The sequence below is a fragment of the Odocoileus virginianus genome, chromosome 2, assembly GCF_023699985.2.
Source record: "Odocoileus virginianus isolate 20LAN1187 ecotype Illinois chromosome 2, Ovbor_1.2, whole genome shotgun sequence".
Classification (NCBI taxonomy): Eukaryota; Metazoa; Chordata; class Mammalia; order Artiodactyla; family Cervidae; genus Odocoileus; species Odocoileus virginianus.
Window position 1 is genome coordinate 18,383,770 of NC_069675.1, and position 7,583 is coordinate 18,391,352.

The window sequence follows — 7,583 nt, forward strand, 5'->3', positions numbered from 1 at the left end:
TATTCTTGCCTAGGAAACCCAAGGCATAGAGGAGCCTGGCAGGCTACTGTTCAGTAGGGTCACAAAGAGTCAGACATGACTGAGCAACTAACACAATTGCAGTTTAGGTTAACAACAAAATGAAGCAGAAGGTATAGAGCATTCCCATATACTTCCTATCTTCTCCACATGCACATCCTCACTATCAACATTTCACACCAAAGTGGTACAATTAATACAAGTGATGAATCTACGCTGACACTCTGTTATCACTGCAGTTTACATTAGACTTCACTCTTTTTTAAAAATTGGAGTATGATTTCTCTACAATGTTGTGTTAGATTCTGTGGTACGATGGATTGAATAAGCTACGTATATACATATATTCCCTCCCTCTTGGACCCCTCTCCAACACCTCCTCTATCCCATCCCTCTAGGTCATCACAGAGCACCTAGTTGAGCTCCTGGTACTATACAGTAGATCCCATTATCTATCCATTTAACACACAGAACTATATATATGTCAATCCTAATCTTCCAATTCGTCCCACCTGCTCTTCCCCCATTGTATCCACATGTCCATTCTCTATGTCTGTGTCTTTATTCCTGCCCCGCAAATAGGTTCATCTGGACCATTTTTTTCTTGATTCCACATTTATGCATTAATATACAATATTTGTTTTTCTCTTTCTGACTTACTTCATTCTGTATGACAGACTCTAGGTCCATCCACATTTTTACAAATGACCCAGTTTTGTCCTTTTTTATGTCTCAGTAACATTCCATTGTACATATGTGCCACATCTTCTTTATCCATTCACTCGGTGTTAAATAGTCTACAGGTTTTGACAAATATACAATGACGTGTATCTATCATCATAGCTTCATACAGAGTAGTTTCACTGTCCTAAAATCCTTCTGTGCTCTGCCCCCTTCCCCTTTAACTCTTGGCAGCCACTAATCTTTTTATTGTCTTCATAGTTTTTCCCTTTCCAAAATGTCATACGCACTTACCTGGTGGCTCAGATGAGAAAGAACCCACCTGCAATGCGGGAGACCTGGGTTCAATCCCTGGGTTGGGAAGTTCCCCGGAGGAGGGCATGGCAACCCACTCCAGTATTCTTACCTGGAGAATCCCCGTGACAGAGGAGCCTGGCAGGCTACAGTCCATAGGGTCATGAAAAGTCGGACACAACTGAGTGACTAAGCACAGAATGTCGTATGGTTGGATTCATATAGTATGTAATCTTTTCTGATTAGTTTCTTTCACTTAGGAATAAGAATTTAAGTTTCCTTCATGTCTTTTCATGGCTTGATAGCTCACTTATTTTTAGTGCTGCATAGATAATACTCCATTGTCTGGATGTACCACATTTTATTCATTCATTCATTCATTCATTCATTCTATTATAGGACATTTTGGTTGCTTCCAAGTTCTGGCAATTGCAATTATGAATCAAGCTTTTATAAGCATATGTGTGCATTTGTTTGTGTGGATATAAGCTTTCAACTAACTTGGGTAAATACCAAAGAGTGTGACTGCTGGATTGTATGTTAAGAGTATGCTTACTTTTATAAGACAAAATGTCTTCTAAAGTGGCTTTACCAGTTTTTATTCCCACCAGCAATATATGAGAGTTTCTGATGTTCTGCATCCTCACCAGCATTCGTTATCAGCGTTTTGGATTTTAGCCCTTCTAACAGGTGTGTAGAATAGCTCATTGTTGCTTTAATGTGCAATTCCCTTAGGACATATGATGTGGAACATCTTTTCATATGTTTATTTCACATCTGTATATTTTGTTTGTTGAAGTTTCTATTCAGATCTTTTGCTCATTTTTTAATTAGGTTGTTCATTTCCTTATTGCTAAGTTTAAATGTTCTTTGTATGTCTTCCATAACAGTCCTTTATCAAATATTTCTTCTGCAAATATCCTCCGCCAGGCTGTGCCTTGTCTTCTTCTTTTCTTGACAGTGTCTTTTTTTTTTTTCCGACAGTTTCTTTTGAGAGCAGGAGTTTTTCATCTTAATGAAATTCAGTGTATCAGTTATTTTTTCACGAGTTGTGCCATGGTGTTGTATTTTAAAAGTCATTGCTATTTTGAAATAGTACATCTTAAAGTCAAGTAGTGCCTGACTTCTCTCCTTCTGACTTTTGTTCTTCTCCTTCAAGACTGTGTGATACTATTCTGATCTTTTTGCCTCCCCAGATAATTAGGACCAGTTTGCCAATATCTACAAAATAATTTGCCAGGATTTTGACTGGGACAAAGTAATTTTTGAGATTTTATCACTGTAATCAGTAGGAATGCTAGTCCAAAACCAGTATCATAGAGCCTTGCCCAGTACTGACTGATTTTGCTATAAAATGAAAAGTCTAAATGCCCAGACCCTGCTTTCGGTATTCTTAAAATCCAATTGGGAAGAAAAGGTTAACACAGGAAACAACTATAAAACAAAAAGAGAGATGTGTGACTTCATATTACTTGGGTAATAAAACCAATCAATGCATTAAGAGTCCAGAGAACAAAAGGATTCAATCAAGTATATTTTTATAGATTAATATCAGGCTCTGTGCATCACCCAAACATTCCTTAAAAATTTGGTCTGGCATAGAGTTTGTGCAAGGCCATGTTTTTTCAGAAGCTGAGTGTCCCTGCTATCTCTCAGGCACAAGAGGTCTAGGATTCTGAGATGGCCTAATGGTAACTTGTGAGGCAATACAGAACTTAATAATGTATATGAAGCCTTGCCCTTAGCCAGGACACTGGAAACAAGGTTCTTTATATAAATTCATTATCCTTCTTTCTGCTTATGAGTATTCAGCTTGCACAGATCCACCCTGGATTGCCCTGGGGAGGGAAGCTGACAGATATTTGTAGTTATTTACTAATCAGAATCTGAATTCTAAGAGTACAACTAGCTAATTCAAGTAACTTTCCAATGAGAGAAGGGGAAAGGCAGAGAGGGAAAGAGGAAAAAAATATTTAGGTAGCTTACCCATTTGATTTTCACTAACGCTGGATGAGAGAAGATGAATTCACTGAGCCCTGTCTGCTGAACATGTAACAGCTGTGATCTGCCTTTGAACACTGCACAACTTGTAAACTGTGTGCCAAGTCAATGAACTTTTACAATTTCATCTCCAATTAAGAATTGCAAAAGGGCATTCTCATACCGTTGTTATAAGTTAGACAGAGCAAGGACTCCTCAAAACTGAAATCTTTTTAAAATCTTCATTTCAGTTCAGTCACTCAGTCATGTCCGACTCTTTGCAACCCCATGGACTGCAGCATGACAGACCTCCCTGTCAAACTCATGTCCATCGCGTTGGTGATGCCATTCGACCATCTCACCCTCTGTCGTCCCCTTCTCCCTCCATCTTCAATCTTTCCCAGCATCAGGGTCTTTTCAAATGAGTCAGTTCTTTGTGTCAGATGGCCAAAGTATTGGAGTTTCAGCTTCAACATCAATCCTTCCAATTAATATTCAGGGTTGAATTCCTTCAGGATGGACTAGTTAAATCTGCTTGCAGTTCAAGGGACTCTCAAGAGTCTTCTCCAACACCACAGTTCAAAAGCATCAATTCTTCAACATTTGGCTTTCTTTATAGTCCAACTCTCACATCCATACATGACTACTGGAAAAACCAGTAATTTTGACTAGATAGACCTTTGTACTATCTTTGCCTAGATGGACCTTTGTTGGCAAAGTAATGCCTCTGCTTTTTAATATGCTGTCTAGATTGGTCACAGCTTTTCTTCCAAGGAGCAAGCATCTTTTAATTTTATGGCTGCAGTCACCATCTGCAGTGATTTTGAAGCCCCTCAAAATCACTGTTTCCATTGTTTCCCCATCTATTTGCCATGAAGTGATGGGACCAGATACTATGATCTTAGTTTTCTGAATGTTGAGCTTTAAGCCAATTTTTCACTCTCCGCTTTCACTTTCATCAAGAGACTCTTTAGTTCTTTTTCAATTTCTGCCATAAGTGTGATGTCATCTACATATCTGAGGTTATTGATATTTCTCCCAGCAATCTTGATTCCAGCTTGTGCTTCATCCAGCCCCGCATTTTGCATGATGTACTCTGCATATAAGTTAAATAAGCAGGGTGACAATATACAGCCTTGACATACTCCTTTCCCTATTTGGAACCAGTCTGTTGTTCCATGTCCAGTTCTAACTGTTGTTTCTTGACCTGCATACAGATTTCCTAGGGGGCAGCTCAGGTGGTCTGGTATTCCCATCTCTTTAAGAATTTTCCACAGTTTGTTGTGATCCACACAGTCAAAGACTTTGGCATAGTCAATAAAGCAAAAGTAGATGTTTTTCTGGAACTCTCTTTCTTTTTCAATGATCCAACGGCTGTTAGCAATTTGATTTCTGGTTCCTCTGCCTTTTCTAAATCCACCTTGAACATCTGGAAGTTCACAGTTTATGTACTGTTGAAGCCTGGCTTGGAGAATTTTGAGCATTACTTTGCTAACATGTGAGATGAATGCAATTTTACAGTAGTTTGAGCATTCTTTGGCATTGCCTTTCTTTGGGATTTAAATGAAAACGGAACTTTTCCAGTCCTGTGGCCACTGCTGAGTTTTCCAAATTTGCTGGTATATAGAGTACAGCACTTTCATACCATTATCTTTTAGGATTTGAACTAACTCAACTGGAATTCCATCACCTCAACTACCTTTGTTCGTGGTGATGCTTCCTAAGGTCCACTTGACTTCACTTTCCAGGATATCTGGCTCTAGGTGAGTGGTCATACCATCGTGATTATCTGGGTCGCGAAGATCTTTTTTGTACAGTTATTTTGTGTATTCTTGCCACCTCTTCTTAATATCCTCTGCTTCTGTTAGGTCCATACCATTTCTGTCCTTCATTGTGCCCATCTTTGCATGAAATATTCCCCTGGTGTCTCTAATTTTCTTGAAGAGATCTCTAGTCTTTCCCATTCTGTTGTTTTCCTCTATTTCTTTGCACTGATCACTGAGGAAGGCTTTCTTATCTCTCCTGGCTATCCTTTGGAACTCTGCATTCAAATGGGAATATCTTTCCTTTTCTCCTTTGCCTTTTACTTCTCTTCTTTCCTCAGCTATTTGTAAGGCCTCCTCAGACAACCATTTTGCCTTTTTGCATTTCTTTTTCTTGGGGATGATCTTGATCACTGCCTCCTGTACAATGTCATGAACCTCCATCCATAGTTTTTCAGGCACTCTGTCTATCAGAGCTAATCCCTTGAATCTGTTTGTCACTTCCACTGTATAATCGTGAGGGATTTGATTTAGGTCATACCTGAATGGTCTAGTGGCTTTCCCTACTTTCTCTTCAATTTAAGTCTGAATTTGGCAGTAAGGAGTTCATAATCTGAGCTACAGTCAGCTCCCAATTTCGTTTTTGCTGACTGTATAGAGCTTCTCCATCTTTGGCTGCAAAGAATATAATTAATCTGATTTCAGTATTGACCATCTGGTGATGTCCATGTGTAGAGTCTTCTCTTGTGTTATTGGAAGAAGGTGTTTGCTATGACCAGTGCGTTCTCTTGGCAAAACTCTGTTAGCCTTTGCCCTGCTTCATTCTGTACTCCAAGGCCAAATTTGCCTGTTACTCCAGGTGTTTCTTGACTTCCTACTTTTGCATTCCAGTCCCCTATAATGAAGAAGTAAAAAAGCTATCAAATGCAAACCATGGGATTAATGTCAATAATCAGAACAATGCATAGAATGCTGATCAATTCAGCAAGAGTTAACCATACACTTCCTAAAAAGAGGAAATTCTATTGGGCTTCTTGGATTTAGTGTATGGCAACAGAGCTCTTTGATACCTCCATTTATTGATCACGCCTTCAGTTACTACAAGAATTTCATGATCAAAATTCATTGTACAAGGACTTCCCTGATAGTTCAGTGGCTAAGACTGCATGCTCCCAATGCAGGGGGCCTGGATTCAATCCCTATTCAGGGAACTAGATTCCATATGCAGCAGCTAAAGATCCCACATGCCACAACAAAAATCAAAGATCCCAACATGTTGCAACTAAGACCAGCACAGACAAACTAAAAAACAAAATTTTTAACTCATTGTACGCAGGAGGAATGCACTTTGCACACTGAAATACAAATGCAGATTCTTCTTTTGGACCAGTTATTTACTGAGATACTTAAGCTACTAGTGTCATCATGAAACAGAGTAGTCAGCAATTTTCTAGTGAATTTTTTATAAATAAATTAAGCCAATCCCAGACAATAAAATTTCTATTAGTTTTAATAGTAACTTTGCTTCTACTTTTCCTGGAATAGTCTGATATTTAGTAACTCAGATTATTACCCCTGTGCTCAAAATTATTCACACTGTTTATGAATTCGTAAGCTACGATCAGTGTTGGGTGTTCACTGGAAGGACTGATGCTGAAGCTGAAACTCCAGTACTTTGGCCACCTCATGTGAAGAGCTGACTCATTGGAAAAGACCCTGATGCTGGGAGGGATTGGGGGCAGGAGGAGAAGGGGACGATAGAGGATGAGATGGTTGGATGGCATCACCGACTCAATGGACATGGGTTTGAGTAGACTCCGAGAGTTTGTGATGGACAGGGAGGCCTGGCATGCTGCGATTCATGGGGTCGCAAAGAGTAGGACATGACTGAGCGACTGAACTGAACTGAACTGAATAGGATTATTTAAAATATTATGCTTCTTTCTCTCTGCAAGCATTTATTTATTTAACAAACAGTCATCAACTTCTGCCTGTATTCCAGCCTCTGTACCAGGCCCCAAGGACAAAGTGAGAAGCAAAACTGAGCTCCTGCATTTAAGTTCACAGATATTCACAAATAATTATAGCAAGGGATACAAACCCTAACAGAAACTGCCAAGTCAATTAACTTTTATAAGGTCAATGTAAGGAAGGAAACTTTCCTTGATGTCCCATGGATAAAGACGGAAGAGATGACATAAGAAGAGAAAGGTGAGAAGGCATGTGCTTGGCAGAGTTTATGAGGAAGGATACTCCTGGCAGAGAAGCTGCACCTGCAAAGAGAGGAAGCGGTCACCCCACAGAGAACAAACAGAGTAGGCGGTCTCCTCTGGCTGTGCCCAGGAAACGAGAGGAGAAGGTGGGAGAGAAGCTGGGTAGTCAATGGGAGCCCCCTAGAACTGTACACCGTGGTCAGGAGTTTAGATTTCCTTCTGCAAGGAGCAAGGAGCCACCAAAAGATTTGAAGCAGGATGTAATCAGATCATGCTTCCAGATTCCTCTGGAAACAGCAGAGAATGGACTAGAGAGGGTAGGACTAGAAGCACAGGAACAAGTTGGGAGTTTATACAATTGTCCATTCAAGAAACAACGAGCACTATCGACATTTAACCATTGAAAAGAATTAAAGTACCATACTTGCTTCAACAGGGATGAACCTCAAAACATTTTGCTAAGTGACAGGAGTCAATCACAAAAGGCCACCCAGTGTATAATTCCATTCATATGAAATGTACAGAATTGGCCAAACTATAGAGGTATAAAGTAGATTATTAGTTGCCATAGGCGGGGATGAGGAGGGATTGGGAGAATAGCTAAGGGGTGCTGTTTGTGAGGTGATGAAACATG